Source organism: Miniopterus schreibersii, assembly GCF_964146895.1.
Source record: "Miniopterus schreibersii genome assembly, chromosome: 9".
Classification (NCBI taxonomy): domain Eukaryota; kingdom Metazoa; phylum Chordata; class Mammalia; order Chiroptera; family Miniopteridae; genus Miniopterus; species Miniopterus schreibersii.
Genome location: NC_138118.1, coordinates 77,740,356 through 77,760,986, shown reverse-complemented (window position 1 = coordinate 77,760,986; position 20,631 = coordinate 77,740,356). Strand labels below are relative to the sequence as shown.

Here is a 20,631-nt window from a genome sequence, read left to right as displayed (position 1 = left end):
ATCGACACATCACTGTTGTCTGTCTTCCCCCCACCACGCTTTCTCCATCCCAAATGCATCCTGTCCTTTCTTTCCCGCCACCATTCTTCACTGTGAACTTTGTAAGAAGCTGATCCTGGACTTGCTGATTTTGATGGAATGGAATGTGCGTCTTTGATCATGAACTGTGCAGCGTCAATGGGAAATGTTCCATGTTTTCAGTTGTCGCATTTTTTTTTTTTACACCTTTAATTAGTTATTACTTTGAGTAGAAACAAACACAGAATCTGTTCGGTGTGTTATCAGGACGTCGGGAGGCCCACATACTGGAGAATGGACGTAGGTGTAGGATACGGGACGACAACCCCACGCCAGTTAGAACCAGACTCGTAAAGTGCCTCAAGAGCATGCCTTTTGCTTTCCATAAGAAAACATCCCACTCTATAAACCCTGAAAGTTCAAATTCTATTACCCCCCAAATTTTGAGCTATCAGCTTGAGGGAACTACCCTCCCTTTTTGCATAAATCTTCGGTTTCAGTTGTAGTGTGAGCTCGTATCTACTTAGCCCCTCAAGCATGTACATGGTATTCAACCAAAAGTGAGTTTCCAGGAGGTGGATTTTGTTAGCGTCTCAGACCCTTTGAATCATACCTCCCTGGAGACACTGTACTGGATGCTAAGCTCTTCTCTGAATAGTTTGGTTATAACGCCTTTGGAGAACCAGCGCTGAGGAGGCAGGTTGAGCAGTAAGAAGACGTTTGAACACAACTTCTCAAACACTGTCATCTGCAGGAAATCAGCCTCAGAAATTTCCACTAAGATCATTCAAATAATTTAGTCGTGTGCCTTGTCACAGGATATCTGGAAAGTACTCATATGCAATTTTTTGCCACGTTGTGCAAACGAAAACCGCTTACCTAGTGCATATACCATCCTTGAATGATTGTGATTAAGATGTGAATTACATGGAGATCGTGTAGAATTTCAAATGACAGCCTCTTACGAGGCTCTGTGAGGGGTAAAGTTTATTCAAATACCACAGGCTTTCTGCCAGGTATTGTTAGATCTAAGTTAGGGTAACACAAACCAGAAAATGTGTAGCAGAGGAGAATGGTCTTAGCTTGAAACACACCACCTGGAAAGCCTGGCCCATCCTGTATCCAGAGACTTGGCCCATCTGAATTCCTACAGCATAAAGCCCCAAATAAACCAAGTCCCAAATCTTTAACATGGAGTCCTGGATTTTGTCGGTGTTCGTATTGTGCTACAAATATCTATTATAATATTGTCATGTGGGCATCGGGATTGGATTTTAACTTCGTTAAGCACTTTTATTTTACCTGTGCCCTTTTTAACCAAATTGCCTCCCCCCCCCAAAAAAAAACCCCACAACTGTGTAATTATCTTAAATACTTTTGAGAGGGCCTATCCAAGCACAGGGCAGAGCCCAGTGTGATGGAGCCGGCTGGGGTTTGAAGCTTCAACATTGTATGCATTTCGAAAGAAACTCAATGGAAGGTGAACCGTAGTTGGTTGTCCCCAAGCTCCAGTGAGCTGAGGCACTGTGGAGGGAAGGAGCTTGTGCTGGAAGGGTAAATTACATCCTGGGGTAATGACCACGTTGCAGTTGTGCATCCCCTCCGTCAGGCTGCTGAGCTACTGCTGAGTACCCTGCAGCACTGATTTTCTAACCGACTTCAAAGAACGAATGATACATCTGTTAAGGAGTTAAATTCCAAAATTTCTAAAGAACTTATATAACTCAACACCAGAAAGACAATGCAATTAAAAAATGGGCAAAGGACCTGAATAGACACTTCTCCAGAGAAGATTTACAGATGGCCAATAGTCATATGAAAAGATACTCAATGTCACCAATCATCAGAGAGATGCCAATTTAAACCACAACGAGAGATCATCTTGTGCCTGTCAGAATGGCTGTCATCAGTAAATCAGCAAACAAGTGTTGGCGAGGGTGTGGAGAAGAGGGAAGCTGGGTGCTCTGTTGGTGGGAATGCGGACTGTGCAAAGCAGTATGGAGTTTTCTCAAAATAATTAAAGATGGAACTGCCTTATGACCCAGCGATTCCACTTCTGGGAATATATCCGAAGAAACCTAAAACACTAATTCAAACGAATATAGGCACCCTTATGTTCATTGCAGCTTTCTTTACAGTAGCCAAGATCTGGAAGCAGCCCCAGTGCCCATCAGTAGATGAGTGGATGAAGAAGCTGTGGGACATCTACACCATGGACTACTAGTCGGCCATAAAAAAGAAGGAAATCTTATATTTTGCAGCAGCATGAATGGACCCGGAGAGTATTATGCTGAGTGAAATAAGCCAGTCAGAGAAACACAAGTACCATATAATTTCACTTATATGCGGAATCTAATGAACAAAATAAACTAACAAAATAGAAACAGACTCATAGATGCAGAGAGCAGACTGACAAGTGTGAGAAGGGAAAAGAATTGGGAGGCTGGGTGAAAAAGGTGAAGGGATTAAGGAAAACCCCCACAAAACTCATAGACACAGACCACAGTATGGTGATTGCCAGAGGGAAAGGGGGTGGGGGAGATAGCGGTAAAGAGGGGATAAGTGGCGATGGAAGGAGACTTGACCTGGGGTGGTGAGCACACAGTGCAGTGTGCAGATGATGTTATAGAGTTTTACACTTAAACCCTGTATGGTTTCATTAACCAGTGTCACCCCGATAAATTCATTTCTTAAAAAAGCCTTCAAAATGTCTTGAAAATACCTTGCTTACTCTTAGGAAGGAATGTACCAACACACAAATATCTGGGCTTCTGGGCCAAGATCTCTTATTTACAGTGTCGTTGAGAGACTTGTGGGGTACCACATAAATGAATTCTTATTGGGGATTTTTAGTCCTGTTTGAAACAGCCTAGCTTCTTGGACCTGTCAAAATTTTTATAGTTGCCCTGAAATATGGACTTGCCCTTACCTTTACTTGACTACATTAACAGAGATAAGAGATAGCCACTGTTTGTGTCTCTTAAAAGATGGATTAAATTCTCTTTAAATTGATCTATAGATTTCATGTAATCCCAATTAAAATCCGAGCAGGCCTTTTTGGGTAGAAATTTACAAGCTGACCCTAAAATGTATATGGAAATGCAAAGCACCCACAATAGACAAAGCAACTTGCAAAAAGAAGGGAAAAGTTAGCCTGATTTCAAGACTTATAAAGCTATAGTAATCAAGACAGTATGGTATTTGCACCGAGAAAGACAAATGGATCAGTGGAGAGTCTAGAAGTAGATCCACATGTATATGGATGTCTTATTTTTGACAAAGGACATTCCATGGAGAAAGGAAAGTCACCAACAAATGATGGTGGAACAACTGGATATCCATATGCAAAATCTGTACTTCACATCAGATACAAATGTTAACTTAAAATAGATCATAAAATAGATTATTCACTGAAAATGAGCATAAAATGGACCATACACCTCAATTTAAAACATGAAACTATAAAGCTTCTAGGTAAGGGCCCAGGAGCAGCTCTCTGTGGTCTCAGGTTAGCAGCGATTTCCTGTGTGTGGCAATAAGAGCACACACCGCAGAAGAACAAATTGGTAACTTATGCTTTACCAAAATTACAGACTTCTACAACGTCCCGAGCATCTTTAGGAGAATGAAAAGACAGTCCGCAGACGGAGGGAGAATCAGAATATGTGATTTCTTCTTATATTCAGGATACAGGTTGATCTCAATATTCAATACAAAGAAAACGACTCAGGTAAAAGCATGCAGGAGATTCAAACAGACAGTAAGCAAGTAAGCCCATTACAGGATCATTGAAATCATGAGGGAAATGCAAATTAAAAGCCAAATTAAGAGACCATATGGAGAGAAAACAAAAACAAAACGCAGCTTGCACGCGGGGAGGTTTTACGCTCGTGTGTTACACTCACGCGATGGGCTCTTAGCTCTTCCCTCCGCTGAGCCTGTCAGGACTCCACGTGTCCTGGGAGGAAATGCCATCCTTCCGGCCGCTCTTTCTGAATGTTCCTCGAGTTGCTTGTGCTCTTCTCTTGAGGGCCTCAGTCCAGGAGAAGTCGGAGAGGCAGTAGAGCCAATATTCTTGTTAGTTTGCATAGGACAACTAATTGTGATTGGGAAGTTTGCTGTGCCCGCTGGCGGCGTTTGCCTGTGGCTCAGCTCTTCGCAGGACTGATGTCTCATGACCTGGACTTGCTGTGGGGCTCACAGGAGTCCCCTAACGAAATGAATGTGGTTTTTTTCCCCTTTTCCGTCTAGCCGATCTCTACCAAGTTCGTTGGAAGTGTAGTAAATGGGATGAATGACTCAGGAGTCTTTTAGATGGCTTTCATTCTATATAATGATGTAACAGGTTATTAATAAAAAAAAAAAAATTGGTAGGGTATGGTCTGAACCTTTACACTTGAGTTGTAAAAAATAACATTTTTCTTTTTAACTGAAGTTGAAGCATTTTTGTTATGTGCCTAAGGGGCAGGGCGTCTTGACCGGCTCTGCAGTGGAGCTGGTGACGAGAGACAGGCGGGGCCTGGATAGTCTGGGAGGGGCCCCGCTCTGCAGATGCGGGGAGCAAATGGTCAGCCAGCAGGCGCGGGGAGAACCCAGTCCCACGTCTGTCTGTCTTTGCAACAGAGACTGCTCCTGACTTAGGTTCGTGTCTAGAGACTTGGGAAGCAACAAACGCACATTTACCAGTATCCAGGGGGCATGTGTTTGTTTGTTGAGCGCATCGGCATTTTCTGTATCTGCACAGACACCTGTTTACCAGTCTTCCCATCTCCGGGAATCATGCTCATGTCATTCTTTCTTCCAAGTATTTCCCCCCATACAGCCCAGGACAATGGCACAAGGCTGCCTCCATCACCAGAGTGAGGAACTGCCCTGTTTCAGGCCCGTCAGAGCCTTGGCTTGTGGCTGACGCCGGCTTTTATCAGCCGAGGCTGGTTTTTCTCGTTGGGCTCCTCGTCGCCACGTGTAGCTGCTGCTGGCTGTGTACCGGGCCGTGCAGAGCCACGGAAACGCTGGAACACACCCACTCATCTTCAGCACGCTCATTCGAACCCACCCCATACCGACATGGGGATGTTATAGGGCATTCTTTATTCGTTTACTATTTTCCCCAATTTTTGAAAGGTTGATTTGTTTGTAAGCAGCTGTCAATAGGATTTTAGTCAGAACCTATTGGGTTCACCAGTCTTAGAGGGCAGTGGTCTAAATGACCATCTTTGTTCAAAGTTGTACCCCAATTTATGTTGCAACAGCTACACATCAGACAGTTTAGTAATAGAAGAGGTTCTGGAATCCTGAGGATTCTTGACCCAGGAATTTTGACTTAAAATCCACTTTGCGGTTCTTCACTTTGCTCTCTTTGTAAGAACCATTTGGGAAACACGCAGTTCCTTCCTCTGGGAGCATTCAGTACATATGCGACCATATAAAGGGAGTCCTGCTGATTAGCGAGAGGGGCTCTACACATGGGCAGACAAAGGGACCCCACACTGATGGTCAGTGGAGAGTTGGTTGCGTTGCTGAGGACTTGCTGACACAAACCTGAATTCCCGCGGCCAGTGCTTGGCTGTGGCTGCCGTCCACTGACGTCCCGTGTGAAGCAGAGCTCCGTGCACACGCTAATGCTCATGTCCGCCGGCCCCTCAGTGGTTTCTTTCTCCTGGAGGAAAGCCTGCCTGGGAAGTGAGATCAGATCAGAAGGTCGCTTGGCAAGCTGAGACGCCTGTCTCCGCCATTGGGACAGACCTTCCAAGAAGGGCGGCTGGGGCCCACCTTGCTTGCCTTACATCCTGAGTGCAAGCGGCCCCTCCATGGCACCTTTTTCCCGGTCTCCTTTTTTACCACGGTTTCAACCATGCGATATGTTGATATTTTGGAGTAGATTATCACTCTTGTTCCCTTCTTTAGCAATCTTGGATTGCATTCCTGGACTTTAATCTTGAGGAAATACTCACTTGAGGATACACTTTTATTGATTTTAGAGAGAGAGGAAGGGAGAGGGAGAGAGAAACATCAATGATGAGAGTCACTGATCGGCTGCCTCCTGCACTCCCCCTGCCGGGGATCGAGTCAGCAGCCTGGGTGTGTGCCCTGACGAGAAATCAAACCCGTGACCTTTTGGTGCAGGGGACCACGCTCCAACCAACTGAGCCACCCGGCCAGGGCAACACTTATTTGTTTTTAAGGCAGGTGATCTCAAGCTGTTTCTTTCTTGCTCCCTCCCACTCCACCACCGTAGCCTACCTGATTTTCATAAGCTTTACACCCCCCCCGAAGGTATTCCCAGACCAGGAACTGTGGCGGGTAAAATAGGCCACGGATGGTGAACACCAGCTGTCACCCTGTGCTTTTCTCTGACACTCAAGGCAGAGCTAACTATAAAATAACCTTGCATCATTTCTAGTTTACTTTAAAAATTAAATCTGTGGCACGTCAGTGCTTAACAGTTCTTAGCAATGATTGATTTACTATGTACTTCTCCATTCATCAAGCCACTAAAGTCAACATCTGCTGTCTTGAGGTAGCTTCTGCAAACAGTCAGTCCCATCCTTGGGGCTTTTTCCTTGTATTTCCCTCTCAGAGGATAACATTATTTCTTAGTTCTGGGAGGATACCTTATTATAGCCTTCTGTGTATTGACAAAAATAGGCCCATTTCTTTAATGGAGGACTTGCCCTCAACGTGAGACTCCAGCATCCTTTTGGGTTGTTTCCGACGAGTGCACAGGGACCAAGCATCTGGAGTGCCCTGGGTCCCAATTAGGAGAAGTCGTCACAAGCGCACGCATCCTGTTCGATGCCGCATTTCCCTGAGCTGTTTGTCTACTAAAGCTCCCGCGACCCATTCACTTAACAAATTCACACTTGGCTTAGCAAGAAGAGCCGTAAAATATTTGTTTTTCAAACATCTTACATCCTTACTTTCTCAAGTGGTGTGAAAGCCCAACGCCCGAACCTTCGCTCCGACGGCCCTGCCCAGGGAATGACGCGCGGCAAAGGGCCCGGAGGGTCCAGCGTCGCTTTAGGCCTGTTGTTCTCACGCGTCTGGACAGAGCCTCACGCGTTAGACTCCAAGAGGTTTTGCCGCTTAAAGATGTTGGGTGATACACCTCAGTGCCGTTTTCTAGAGAACTTTAGAAGCTGTGCTGCTCGTTGACCCAACAGTGAGAGTTACTGCTGGTGCCGCGACGCTGGAACCCAACCCAGCGGCTTCTGGGGATGGGTTCCGGGGAACACTGTTAACCAGCCCATGATATGTGGGTGGGAAATGGTCACACGGGGTGAATTCCAGAACCCCCCACGTTCCTTTTTTCTATGGACTTAAACCCTTGAGAACGTGGAAGTACAAGCCCTGTTACTGCCACGTGGTTCTAGCGTTGATGAGTCACCGCGGGATCAGAACAGTTAGAAACACCTTTTGGTGGCAAACGTCTGTTCAAACCAATGGATCTTTTATATTTTAGGTTCAGTGCTTTTCAAGGAAGGTATATAATAGATATCCTCGTGGTGGGTTACAAAGGAACAGGGTGACATGCAACTACTGTTATTCTCGTAGATTTCTGTTATTAAAATTCACATTTGTGGTATCAAAACAGTAGCTGACATTGTGTATGTATGATATATATGTATATATATATATATACACACACACACACACATATATACACAAACATGTACAGCGTACATATGCTTCTATATATATTTTATATATATAGTACAATGTAAGATTGGCCAGTTTTTAAAAATTAAATTCTGTTATGCTAAGGAAAACTCCTAAAGTCAGTTCATGCTTTTAAAAGAGCTGTTTTAGAACCCAGTCACTTACCAAATAACTTACACAGTAGAACTGTCAAATAAAAGTATATTATGTGCTCTTTCTTAATGACATAATTAATCTTTTTAAACAACTTTTCCATTGCAATTACTGGTATATAGCTTTCATTGTTTCACTCTATCTTTTAGACATTTTGTTACGCTTTTAATGTTCTATTGTATTTTTAAAGGAATCTATTTGAAAGAGAGGATTACAATTTTGGAACTACTGGGGGAAAATGTGATTTTTTTTTCATAATACTGATGTACAGGATTAAAAAATAACTTCTTAGTATTCATGAAATAAATATTTATCTGTTTTCCCCCTAGAAAAAAAATCATATTTTTGTCAGATTCTATGCAAGGGATTGGAGAAACACAAGTAGCAATACATTTATCAAAAGAAGCTCTTTTAACATTATGAAAAATTCTTTAAAATAACAGCTGCCTTTGAAATAAATATGTAGCAAAGCCAGGAGCTATCGATGTCTCTGTTGTTAATGCCATTTCTCTTCTAGACACCCACGTGCCAGTAGAGCTGTTAAAAATGTAATATCAAGCGAGTATCGAAGCTTCCTTGCTCTATTTATTCTTACAATTCTCCACCCACGGGCGGCCTGGGCTCCAAGGGATGACATCTGTATTTTATAAGTATTATCCCTCTACGATATGTACTATTTATATTCTCTCCCCTAGAGTGAAGAACATGAGAAAAATATTTGTTTGTTTTTTAAATTTCATTCATTTCTAGTCTTTTACTGCTTTTCCTGAACTAATAAAATCGAGGAAACCATGAAGAGAGCAGTCAGAATGTCTCAGATCTAAAACCCCAGCCTCACTTACCTTCTTCTGAAGGATTTCCTTAGTCTTTCTGGTCTCTGGCTCCCAACATAGCAGGTTCCCAAACTGCTCAGAAACCAAACTCTTGTGTGCCGACCACTCTACCCTCACTTCAACCAGAGGAGGGGCAGGAGCTCTGATGCCCGACTTTACATACCTCTTAGAGTGGGTCAGGCCTTGCACGATTGGGAAGTTCAGTGTTTTAGTTATTTCCTTAGCTGTTGAAGTACTAGGAGTTTAATGCAGAGAGTAGTAGCTGTAAAATACCTGGGGCAGTGAGGGACAGAAGAACAGAGACAGTTATTCACATATTTTTTAATAATTTTTTTTTTTCAATTACAGTTGACATACAATATTATGTTAGTTTCAAGTGTATAACCCAGTGATTAGACATTTATATAACTTAAGAAATGGTCACCCCGATAAATCTAGTACCCACCTGACACCGTACGTAGTTATTACAATATTACTGACTATATTCCCTGTGCTGCACTTTACATCCCATGACTGCTCGGTAACTACCAACTTGTACTTCTTAATCCCCTCACCTTTTTTACCCATCCCCTCAACCCCTCCCATCTGGCAACCGTCAGGATGTTCTCTGTGTCTCTGAGTCTGTTTCTGTTCCGCTTATTTGTTTATTCTGTTTTTTAAATTCCACATATGTGTAAGTGAAATCATCGGGCACTTTCCTTTCTCTGTCTGGCTTATTTCACTCAGCATAATACCCTCCAGGTCCATCCAGGCTGTTGCAAAGGGTAAGATTTCATTCTTTTTTTATGGTCGAGTCATATTCCGTCGTACTATATGTTCCACTTCTTCATCCATCACCTGTTGATGGGCACTTAGGTTGCTTCCAGATGTTGGCTATTGTAAATAACGCTGCGGTGAACGTATGGATGGATGCACATCTTTTCGATGTAGTGTTTTGGGTTTCTTCAGAAGTGGACTTTCTGGGTATTCACATAGTTTAAGTTTGGAAAGACCAGGCTACGTAAAGGAAGAGAGAAGGCAGGAAAACTAGAGAATAGTAGTTCGGCACCATCATGATCGCACACGTGCATGGGCCAAAAGGAAAGAGCCCAAGGACTGGGCCTATGAGCTACCGTCCTTTGTCCTGTTCTTATTCTGCATGTTTGGATCAGACGGGTACGTTTTAGGAGAGGATGGCATAGGCAGGTTTCAGGAAGTTATATTCCCACAAATTTACTCTCTCTCTCTCTCTCTCTCTCTCTCATCTATCTAATCTGTCTATTCCACCCATCCACCCATCCACCCATCCACTCATCCACTCATCCATCTTAGTAGGGCTGTAGCACTGGTATTATAGGCAATGAAATTAATTTAGAATAATCGTACTATAATCATCGCCTCTATCATTTTGGGCAAGGAGTGAGCGTGCATCCCTACTTTTGGTTACCTGGTGATAACCATTTAAAATAGCTGTCTTGCTCAAGCCTGTAAACAAGGTACGTGCCCTTGACCAGGAACTGGGAATCGAACCCTCGATTCTGCAGTCTGAGGGCCGAGGCTCTAACTGCTAAGCCAAACCCGCCAGGGCTCATTTTGTTGTTTTTGTAGAAGGCAGACTTTCAGGGACTCAGCCAAGTCAGCTTACTTCTGTGAGCTTGGGTGACAGTTAAGCAATAAAAAAAAAAAAAAAAAAAATCAAACCCAAGAAAAATGAAAAAGGGTTTGCAGAATTTTTAAGCCCAGTGCCGGATTCTTATGAGGCTGCCTCATAGGTGCTCCACTTGTGATTTAGGACTAAACATTATGACCTATAAACACATTTTTAGAGTGAAGTCGTTTTAACTCCCACTTGATGCCTCTCCTTAAGACAATTACCTTTAACCCGAATGGTTCAGGGCTGCATCGCCACCTCCCGACGCAGGAGCATGGGAGGGGAGAAATAAGGCCGCGTGGCGACCAACCTCCGTCTCCTCTTTCTCTAAATCCAGTTGCTGAAACGTTCTTGGTTACTCATCCCCCCCGAGTAGATGCACTTCTGTGGATTCACACAACCACACACTTCAGGCGTCGGAGCCCCAGTGGCTGCCCCTTTGCGAGATGTCAGAAGTCTTCCGTCGAGGGGAGGGGTGGGGACGGCCCTTGCTTAGGTCCTTTCCTGAATCATTCCAGGTTGGGTCAAGATACTCTCCGTTTCGGTTCTTCAGTCACCCCTAAAAAGCTGGGCGAGTTGAACTACTTTTTGTGGCTTCCAGAGCGCCAACATGGATTTACAGTGAATGGAATCGAAGCAGCATTAACCGAATAGCCATGCAGCTCAGTTAAACACAGAGTGACTTCTTGCACTTTGTCTTAAGGTCCTCATTTTCGTAGGCGTCGTAGTCTTACCCAACTTGAGTTTAAAATGCTTCTGCAATTTTAGTTTCAATTGAAAACAAATACATAAAACCAAAACACAACAAAGCAAGTATAGGACGTTGGAGGGTCAGGAGAGGAGGTGTGGAGCGAGGAGAGGGGCGGGTGTGATTTACAAACCTTGTCAAGGCTGCCGAGTGGCAGGTGCTCCTTCTCTGGGAGATTCGTCCCACAAAAAGCCATCCGTAGTGAGGCTTTTTAAAAAATAGGGAATATAAATTTTTGGCATATCATATTTGCTATTAGTTAAAATAAAGGGGAACATATTTATGATTTTCTTTTTAATGTCCTGATAGTCAAGATTAGCAAAAGGATGGAGATGACTTCCTGCTCACCACGATGCCTACTTCTGTCCTGTCCGCTCCACGCTTACTCAGTTGGCTTCCTTTCAGTTAAAAAATGAAATACTTGTTGAGCATATGCTCTGTGCCAGGCATTGCGCTACCTGCTGGAAGAATTATAAAGATAAATATTTCTCCCCCGGGTCAAGGAGCCTGGGTGGAGCTTCTCCCTGCAGATAGCTATGACACTAGGCACCTTGGGGTAAGGTCCCTGAGAGATTTATAAACAGAAGTGACCTCAGAGAGCACGTGTTTTGGGGAGGCTAGGGATGGTCCCTCAGGTCACAGACCCAACTGCGAAATATTTGCCTGTTGCTCATTCACTGTTGGTTGTCCTTCCTGACCACGAGCACAGGCACAGGTTAAAGAAACAAGCTTCCTTTACTTACCCCTTCCTTCCCCTTCCTGACCAGTCCTCTCCCTCCACCCCTTGGCCAGAGGCAGAGGAGGGCGGGTGCAGATCCACAGCAGCCACTCCGCCTCCTCTCTCATAAGCATTGACTAGGGAGGGAGGCTGAGCTCCTCTCAGAGGCCTTTGGGTTCTGTCAACACCCTGGATGGCCCTCTTTCTGTCCCTGGGACCCAGCTGTCTGGACAGCGGGTCTCTGCAAACCCAGGCTGCATGAAACAAGAGACACGCTTCCCTTGTGGGCCAGCGGAGGCGCACTGAGCTTAACAGTGGCCCTGGTCAGTCATCTCCAGGTGTCTGCCCCTAGTTTCCTTCCAACCAATTGGTCATTTATTTTAAAATTAACCTTATATCATCATAACAAAGTTGGGTTTTATATTTGAGGGCCTGGGGACCTCTCTTAAGGTGGTTAGTACCATGATGACCATCTAAAGGAGCCTTATTGCATATGACCTCAAGCTGCTGATGGCAGGGCCAGCCCCCTGAGGAGTCCCAATGGGCGGATCCCACGTGGCCCTAACTGCGCACAGGCGATCAGACACAATGGAAATTTCTAACCCTTGATTTCCGCTTGTGTTTCATTTTCCCCTCACGGGCAAGTTCCAGGGATGCGACGGGCCATTTCCCTCACTGGGAACGCTAGTGAAGCAATCGGTTGAAAGTTTTTTTCTTTTTTCTGTTGTTTCTCCCAAATGGGCAAAGGCGCTAATGGAGGGTAAACAGACACAGGACCAGAATAAAGAAAAGAGGCCTGGATCAGCGGTCCCCAGAAATTGAGAATCGACAGTAATTACGATAAATCAGAAAGGGCTCTCCTGTCTCTCCACTAATTTACTGCCTAATTTCGACTAAGTCCTCTTTAGGAGAGTATCTTAGCCTCTGATGTTGAGTGGGAGACTTTCCTCGCCCTGTAAGGACGCCTGGCATCTCTGTAGATGAGGGTATTTTTCTCCTTAAAGCCCCCTGTCCCTTCGGAGCCCTGACCTGGAGGGAACCCTCTCTGACTGTGAGACACTATGATCTGCAGAGCATGCGACACGGGGAGCAATAACAGAGTGGGTTTTGTTTGCTTGCTTGCTTTTTGAAAGTGCTGTCCTGGCCCGTTGAGGTTGCATGTCCTAGAGTAAGCCAGTGAGAAAATCCCAATATTGTCCATCCCCATTCGCTTAGTCCTGTCTCATCGGTGCCTTCCTCCCCCGCCCCCTCTGGGGCCAGCAGAGAGCTCGGGTGATTTACCATCTGCACAGCCAGTTCCGTTGGGACCCATCTTGCTTTAAATATTTTGGGGACGCTTCTCAGGGTGAGGCGAGGATTCTGACAGAGGAATGGTTCTTTTGGTATCGAAATTGTTGGGATTAGAGGAACCTGGTCTCTGACCCCTGAAGGAGGTGGACTGGATCCGGCCGTCACTGTCACCTTGATTGCAGAGTAAGGGGCCTTAATATCCACGGTGCGCGAGCCACATGCTTGGTGACCTGGTTTCAAGCAGTTGTTAGGCTTTCCAACGTGGCCCGTGCTTGCGATTCTCCGAGACGTTCCCGTTATGAATGGAGCGATTGTGTTACGAAGGAGACAGCCGTGCCCTGCACTGAAGTGTTGAATGGATCCCCCCTTTTTTGTTGCCCCCCAGATTTTCTCCTCAGACCTGGAGGGTGGAGAGGGGGGGAAAGGCAGCATTGACACTTCTCTATTTCTTTTTCTTTTTTTCAGATTCAGAAGAGTAAAATGCACCTCCCCGACAGTCAGAGAGGCGGCCTTGTCTTGCGTCCTTTTAGCTGAGCTGCTTCCTCCGCCGCCTTCCACAGAGGCCCGTATCTGGGGATGGCGCCCAGCTTTCCCAAACGAGCCCCCACACTTGGCCTTGTCTCGTGCCGTCTCCTCCCGGGAGATGACTCGCTGGGAGCTGGTTTGGGGTGTAAGCACTCTGGGGGATCCCCCACCCCCCGCCCCCCGAGCAAACAGAACAGCTTGAGATTTTGCACAGACAGAACCCAAACACGAAGGGACCGCCCCAGAGTCCTTTGCTAACGCCCTGGCTCTCAAGGCACCCGCCTGGCCTGATGAGAATGGACACCCCGGATACGCTGAGAAAGGCCTGGAAAAGCCACCTACACAGTACTTGCCATTTTATTACCATCAATACCGTTACTTTCAGTGTCGTGATTTTGCCCGGGCTGCCGACGGTGGGGACAGCGGGGCCGGCTGGCCTCGCAGCCTTTCCTGAGTCAGGTCAGGAACATTCGGTTTTCGCCAGTTTCCCAGTTTCAGACTTAAAAATTGTTCTTATGTTTTTCTTTCCATTTATATAATATGAAGTTCTCTTTGTTTTATATAAAAAAAGGAGATGTTTCCTAGAGCAGCCTCTCTCTGACGCTTCATTTATCTGTGCATTCGTTCATGTGGACCTGAATGTTTGAACTGATGGCCGTGTCGTTCGCGTGGAAACCAGTGCTGTCACCCGGCAGCGTCCCCAACTAAGTGGGTGCCGAGCTGCTGGCCACTGGCGGGTCGTCTTCTGTTTGGAGATCTGTGCTTTGACTTAATTGCTCTTCTGTCTCATCAGGGCAGTGCCGAGGGCCTTTGTATCAGGGGCTGTAGTAGAGGATTCTTTTCATTTTAACCAGTCTTTAGAAATACCCGATAGGAGGCGATTCACAGCACAAATTGAAAATGGGAGGCGGCCCACAAAGAGAATAAACTCACAGCCCCCCGAAACCCAGGCGGACTGCAGATCCAGTGGAGCGCTCGTAAATTTATGGGTCTCAATGGTGTGATTTGGATGAAACTGGTTCTTAAGACGTGGTTGTGGTTTACACAAGGATATGTGAGTCCTTCCCAAGGGGGAATCGCATGGATACCCGGAGGAGTGGGACTCGTAAGGGGACGAGCGAGCTCCATGCTACATCTGAGGGCATCCCCCACTGCGCATTTAATGTCCACATCAAAAAAGCACAAAAACAGACATTTAAAAAACCCTCTCACTGCCGAGGCAAAATGCTGGTATTTCTTCGGACGGAAATAAGGAGGCCGTGTGTCGTCTGCAGCGCCTGTGCCTCGGGAGCCCGTCCCCAGCAGAAAGGCCTGAAGAGCGGGGTGTTGGGGGCGCCCCGTCGCACCGATAGGGGAACTTCAGGCAGCGTCCCTGGCTGCCCGGGAATCACACACGTTTTTCTGCGGCTCCCCCTGCTTTCCTGGCAGCGACCACAGTAAACAGTGTGGCCACAAATTCAAATCAGGGGCATAGCAGGTCGAGTAAATGGGCGAAGCAAGCCACAGCTATCAGAGTTATTGTGATAAATGGCAATTCGTGATGGGCCTGGGTATCAGCCAGGCAGGGAGGAGCAGCAGGGCCCTGAGGAACTAGAGTGTCCTGGGCTCAAGGGGACAGCTGCTAGTCAGCTGCGGGATCAGCGCTGTGTAGGAACGCGGTCCTAGAGAGATAACGAAGATTTTATAGGAACCCTCTCCAAATTTTTAAATATGGGCAACTAATTCAGAAACTTACAAACACTGTGCCGGTCGAAGAAAACTTGCCCGTGACCTGCATTCAACCCGTGGGACCTCAGTTTGCAAACTGTGCTCCTAGAGGCGGAATGGTTTTGTATAGGGATGGAATACGTCCAGTGCACAGGGGTTCCTGACCTTGACCTTTTACCTCTTTTCTATGTATTTTTGTACCTAGGGCTTTACAGCCGGTCATAATAGAAATCCTGCAGCTTCCCTTTTGTACTCTAATGAGCAAGATGAAACACTATTTGAAAAGAAGACACAGGAATATAGCCATTTTTTTCTAGCACCAATAAGAATGAAAGTGTTTTTCATTTGCTTTAAGTCATTAATTAGCTGAGAAAGAATGGGAACAGAATTGCATTCAGTATAGAAAGAGCTCCGCTTGGGAAAATAAAAGCTCCGTGTAACTTTTATTTTTAAATTCTTAAAAAAAGTTCCCAAGGGACTTTGAGTAGAAATGCAGAATGATCTATTTTTCAAAAACTTAAAAACAGTGTGTTATTATGCTATGAATTGATGCTGGGGCAGATAAAACATTAAAATAATGATTCCAAGTCCGTATTGACTGGAAGCACCGTATTTCTAAAACTCTAGCGCCCTTTCTATGGTCTCTTTGTTCTCTTGACACACCTCCCTCCACGGTGAGCAGCGATACGGGACACACATCCTCCGTTGCTCGGATTGTGGCATCTAACTCTGTTACGTTGTCACACAGAGCAAGGGTTTACACACTGGAACTGAGAACTGACTGGTACTTGGGGAAAGCAGTAGGACATTCCCAACTCCGAGAAACCAACTCCAACATGTCCCTGGGTGGCAAGTGACACATGGAGTTTGGGTCCCCATTTAGCCAAAGAGCTGTGCACTCAAGTCCTGTTGCTGTGGCATGTTCCCTGGCACAAGGACGCACCGTGGGGAGGTCTTTGTTCCATCTTTTATTCACACCGACCTTTCTTGGGTTTTGAGCCCTACCAAACACCTAATGGTAACACGCAAAAGACTCATTTCTAACCCTTTAAATTCAAATGGATTTTTTCCCCACTGTCCGTTTCATTCTTGGAGCCTTTAAAAACAATTGAAAACATCTGACAGGATCCCAGTGAGGACCTGGTATACTTAGATAATAAAATGATATAGAAACATCTCAGAGCCCAAGAATGATCTAGTGTCCCTGTTTACTGTGCTCGCAGAATTAGAGCCACTGCGTTATATTTCCCACCAGGAATCACGCCTTTTGTAAACATGAAAAGTGGAAAGTAATGAGCAACCTTATTGCAGGATGTGAGACAGAGAGCAAAGGGATGGAGACTTTGTGATCTGTATTTCGGGAGTGAAGATGCTGGTCTTTTTGTATCACTCCTGCCATGGATCACCTTTCTTTAGATAGGAGATATATTGATAGATGATAGATAGATAGATAGATAGATAGATAGATAGATGATAGATAGATAGAATATATAACATATTTTCTCCTATTCTTAACCTTTGATCAGAGACTTACATGATAGAAACTACTTTATAGGGGGAAAACAAAAGAAAAAAGCACAAAAATCTTTTTCTTATAAGTGAGATAGAGAAGATTCTGAGATGAAAGCCTACGTATGTGGTATTATGTCCCAAATAGAGGGGATTTAGGGAGTCCAGGAACATTTTGTTTTTCCAGTTGGAAGCTTTGTTCTAATCTCAAGATCCCCGCACATTCCACCAGGAATTGCAGTGGGTTCCCCACAGCGCCTGGCACCCCGCTTTCAGGAGGCACATGCAGAATCGCCCGACTGAATTCCACTGTCCACCCGGGAGTGCAAACCAAGTCCAAACCTACCTGAAGGTTTATTCGCCGCCTTCTGTATGCCAAGCATCTCGCTAAAGGCCTGTCCTAAGTATACGCAGATACACCCTAGAGACACAAGCAGCTTTTCACAAGGGAGGGGAAATTGCAGGTTGCTTGTGGGGAATTGTCAGAGCCAAGTTTATGAAAAGACAAAAACTTCTCTATGGCTTTTGGAGTTAAGAAAAACAGCAGCAAGCACAAAATAAGATTTATCTGAAAGTGCTCTTCCAAAAAGGATGGTGACACCAGTCTTCCTGAAACACCAGTGGATTTATTTATAATTCAAGTTGCAACATTTAAAACCGCAAATGGACTCCCATGGAGCAAAGGGAAGATTCTATGGGTGCGGCCCGGGGATCGCTGCCCAGTTTTGCTCTGCCTGCCGATACCATGGTTGGTACAGCACCGAACCACAGCGGCGCTGGACAGTAAAGAACACAATGCTGCAGTGATGATGTTGTATTGGATCGTACGTGGGAATAAATGCAAAGTAATATTTGTAATTCATCAACACCGATCCGTGATTAAAGGCCCCATTATCATGTAGAAAATGAACGTAATGGAAAATTGTAATGACCAGCACGCTATTTCTATGAAATATCCCTCGAGAACCAAGAGACACATTACCTGCCAAGTTCACATTTCAGTCGTTAGGGTTTCCTCTCACCAAAGACACTAGAATTAGGATGGAAACAGGCATCTCTAGGACATTAGACAGAGTTCATCTGATAAGTGGATTTGGGTCTAGGGAGGTTGGAAAAACGGGGAGTGGTCCTCTGGATGTTCTCACTGGACATTTCTACAAGACCAGATGCTCCACCGGCAAAGTCCGCAATACGCAAGAACCGTTTCATTGAAAGAACATTTTGTTTTTATATTAAACAAGAGTAGGATGCAGTGGGAAACCTGACTGAAAGACTCATGAAAGTCCATTTACACACTATTTATTCCTGATTATTTGAACCAATGCCCCCCACCTCACCCACTTTCCTTTAAAATATTGGCAGATGTGCTTGAAATGAATTTACATTTATTCTGGCTTCCGTGCCCAAGTGGAAATGGATCGAACGCTGGCAATGGCAGGCTTCACCAGATGAACTTGGACGCAGCCCAGACTGCCGTGGATTGAGCCAGGAGAAGCGGGGGTGGGGGTATGGGGCCCTCACAGCTCACTCAGGGCGCACTGACTCAGTCTACCTGGGGGACCGCACCGCCTCCTGGGTCAGTGCCACCAAGGAGGCTGTCTGCTTTGTCAGCTTCACCGTGACTCCTGAACCTCACCCATGGGTCTTCATGGGAAGCATTGCCCGTTCATGTCATGGTGCAGGGTAACTCATTCAGATAGAGCCCGTTCAAACCCAGTGGCTTGGGAATGGCACGTGGTGGCACAGTCGTTGCTTCTCTGTCTCGATCTGCCTGGGGGTAGGGATTCGTGTACTAGTGACCTTGTCTTTGGGCGCATGTGTGATGGTGCAGAAATACAGTCACACCGGAATACATAGACGTACAGTAAAGACCATAGGCCTTGTCCAGTAACTGGACAAGGTAGAGCTGTAGAGGATACATTTTCCTTTATTCTTGCTTTGATGATATTTTTATACAATTTTATATGCTGTAAAAAAAATTGCTATTTTTATTTGTAGAGCTCGGTTAGGTTTTTATCAGCTCTGGCCCACTGGCCAGCCAGATTCTCCCCCTCACCTCATCTAAGAGACCCCCTCTTTTTCATACCGTTTTTTTGGCCTTCCCCATCTTTTCTTCTTGTGTTTGTACCTTTTTGCAAATGCCATCTTTTGCCCCTGTGCAGGCACGCACTTCTGCTTGCGGTATTGTTTTAGCACGTGGAAACACAAGACCCTGGATGCGACAAGCGCACCTTGGTCCAGCGTAACCCTCGTGAGGGAGTGTAGGGTAGGAGCAGGCGGGCGGGAGGGAACAGAGTGGGGAAGGGGAGCGGGGAAAGGGGGTCCTCCTGGGAACCCAGTTTCCCAAGGCAAGGAGAGTCACTCAGAGGCCGGTATAAGGGGATATTACCTTCCTCCGTGCAGAGCAGTGTCTGCGGTTACAGGGTTTTCTCCTCGGGATGCCGGGCGCTCACCATGGGCCTGCATCTCCTGGCAAGGGCACTGGCCATATGCGAGTGGATCTCCCAGCTCCACTCAGCCTCAGACTTGGCTGTTGCTCAGCTGGCTTCGTGGGAGCTGTGTGGATCCATGTAAAAATGTTCAACAAAATTCAAAAGAGGGAGGCAAGCAGAAACCAAACCCCAAACCTCAGTCCAAATTGTGCCCAGCGAATAGTTCTTTGGAGGAGTCAGGAGGGATTTCTGGGTATGTTCTCAGAATGCTGTTCTGAAAGGGGAGGCGGTGACATGGACTTGCCTCTATTTTATTTCCACGATGTGAAATATGTTCCCGGCAGATGAAAGGCAGGTTGCAATCTGTATTTGTGTATCAAAGGGCAAGAGAATGGCCATTCGTTCTAAATAAGGATGTTTTGCTCCCTGTGATGCTGGTTTGTACTCAAACGATTCAAAGGCCATAGTGTTACATCTCCAAGTGCAAAAATAAATCATAGGGATTCGTGTAAAACAGAGCGTGCTAACCTGCTCTCCGTAAGTGATATGTTTATTGTAAATCTTTATTGCACAGATGAGGCCCACAGCTCCTCGATGTATACTTTCCCCCAGCAACTGGTAACGAATAAGTACTTGTATGTTCTTCTGATTTCCAAATAAAAACAATGAGTTAAACTCTCAGTGGGAGAGTTTGTTCTTTTAACGTTTTTCATTGTTGTCTATGTTCTGTCCCAGATGTGGGGTTGTCCAAATTTATTCAATAATCCATCCCTTTCGTATACCTCCAAATGCCACGTAATACCCAGGCACCCAGCGCTTTGCCGGCACACTGGAAGATACACACGTGTGTCATGTCTCAGATGATCTTTTTTGAGGTGGATGGGTTTATCAGAAGCTCCCTAGAGGTCTAAGAAATGTCGGCATTCATGGAATTAGCTGGCTCCCATATGTTCAGTTTTCTTCTGGGTACCATGATATTATGGTTTTATAGTCCTGTGATGCTGGTTTTCAACTTCCAAACGTTTTGTCTTTTTCTTTCTCTTGAAAGGGCTACCTGGCAATATTTTATTTCACTCTAGCCATAAACATGAGGAGTCTGGCCAGGGAATAGTCCTTACCCCTATTTGTGGGCACACGAGTGGTTTACACACTGGGTGGCACCTGGCTTGCCTCCTTTAGATTGCCACTTAACAGGGACACCCCTACTGGTGATGGTGCACGTTACACAAACACCACCCTCTTACCTGGGCCACCTGGTGTATTTATTGTTCCTGTGTCTAATCCCACTGGATTGTTAGTCTGACAAAGGGGCTGTGATGTTCCTCCAAAGCAGCTGTGCTCGACATGCATTAAAAAATTTTTTTAGCCTGGCCAGCGTGGCTCAGAGATTGTTGACCTAGGATCCAGGA

At 45.6% G+C, this 20,631-nt stretch overlaps 1 protein-coding gene across 4 annotated transcripts in view; it reads left to right on the top strand.

The window, feature by feature from the left end:
- Positions 1–20,631, top strand: part of PDE1C (phosphodiesterase 1C) — a gene marked incomplete at its 5' end in the record, with an annotated part of 253,212 nt that overhangs the window by 212,889 nt on the left and 19,692 nt on the right. The window lies entirely within an intron of this gene.